Source organism: Alligator sinensis, unplaced genomic scaffold, assembly GCF_000455745.1.
Source record: "Alligator sinensis unplaced genomic scaffold, ASM45574v1 scaffold126_1, whole genome shotgun sequence".
Classification (NCBI taxonomy): Eukaryota; Metazoa; Chordata; order Crocodylia; family Alligatoridae; genus Alligator; species Alligator sinensis.
The window spans coordinates 4317141-4318930 of record NW_005841842.1 but is presented as its reverse complement, the minus strand read 5'-3'; positions in this window follow the sequence as shown (position 1 = coordinate 4318930).

Below are 1790 nucleotides of genomic sequence, written 5' to 3'. Positions count from 1 at the left end.
GTAGGGAAAAAACTGAGCCATACAATTAGCCCCTAAGGCTCTAGATGCCCTGCAACGGCATATGCAGGTGAAGAGGGCTCATCAAACCTGAGGGTGCAGTTGAGACCAGTGGGGTCCAGGGGAACCCCAGTGGGGATTCAGCTGGACTGGGGCCCATGCTAAGGCCCGTGGGCAGCCTCCTTTTTAATTCTGTAATTATATCGAGGCATGGCAGACAGGACAGAATGGAAGGCACCCTAGAGGCAGAGCAGGGCACAGTTGCAGCACCACCAGTGGGTGTCACGGCCACCCTGGGGACCCCAATGTGCTATAGGGTGATATCAAACTATGCATTTGGTCTAATAGGATATCAGTCACAAAAATCCTTGCCTTTAGAAAACATAACTACATTCCTAATAGCAGTCGTATATATTGCACCTTTGTGCATGAACTCTTTGTTCCATGAGTATATTCAGGCACGTGTGCTTGCTTCATTTTTCAGCTCTTTGATTATTGAAATGCTGAGACAGCAGGATTTCCCAGTCTATGGGCTTTCCCATATTTAACAAGTTTATCATTCTTCCTATGCTTACTCATGGAAAGTGTCTGGTCTGTAAGAAAATGTCTGACTACTAGTAGCATAACGGGGGAAGGGCAACTAGGGCACCAGTCTTGTTCACCCACTCAGAGTGGGTGCAAGAATAGCAGTGACTGCCACCACTGCTGCCCCTGTTGCCACTGCCATCCAGACAGTGACACCCCCAGTTGACTGACTGCCATATTTCTTTCTTCCATCTCCTGGGGACCCACAACCAGTCTCGCTGGCTCTATTCCAATACACATCCTGATGGATAGTCTAGCCCCTCTGCAACATGGAGATAAAAGCCAGGCCCCATGTGATTCTGAAGACTCATCCCTTAAAGTTCAGAACTTGGGAGGGGCGGGGAGAGAGGATGTTCGCTGTTCATATTCAAACCAGGTCTATGTGGAGGGGGATGGACACCTGCTGCTGGTCTTTCTATCCAGTCTTGTAAGGGATAAAAGCCTGGATTCTGCTGCGACTGCTGTGACACTTCTCAGGTGGGTACCCTTCCTGGCCTATGAGAGAGGGTAAAGTGTTTCTAGTCCTGGTATTATTGAAACCAGATTGCAGGAATTAAGATCCTCCCTGCTGACCCCTCTCCCCTAATAGAGCATCTGGGGTGTCTGCTCTTTTTCATGGGAGAAGAGAGATAGTGAGGGCTAGGCACAGCTGCAGGCTCAGGATACAGAATAGCACAAAAATGGGAGACATGACTGAGAGAAGAGGAAAAACTGTTGGCTGGAATCTGTGTGGTCAACTTGCTCCCCCTTAACACCCACTTATGGCCTGACCACCATGTTTACATGAGTTGTGTGCATCTGCATTTTACAACCATAGATGTGTGAGCTGAGATTCCAGTGCAGAGACTGGTGTATTCCTGAAACTAATCCTGGAAGGTGTCTGAGATGCAGGAAAAGAGCTGATGTGTCTGTGATTAGTGATCCTAACACTGTGTATTGGCAGTGAAGGGGGGCTGTAGGACTAATGTACAAGTAAACAACATTGTTATTCAAATTAGTTTTGTGCAACTTAATTGCATTGTCATGAATAAAAATCTAACATTTTACTCAATAAATATTCTTTGAAATATTGCCTCTTTTGCATAGTAATTCTATTGTCCATCAATCATTTTTTTTTAGTGTCTTCTGTCAGCTTTCTTCAAACAAACAGGTTAATCTTTTAGAATTGTTTTCTGTCAGCATGTATTGTATTAGCAGTTTTTCATGAA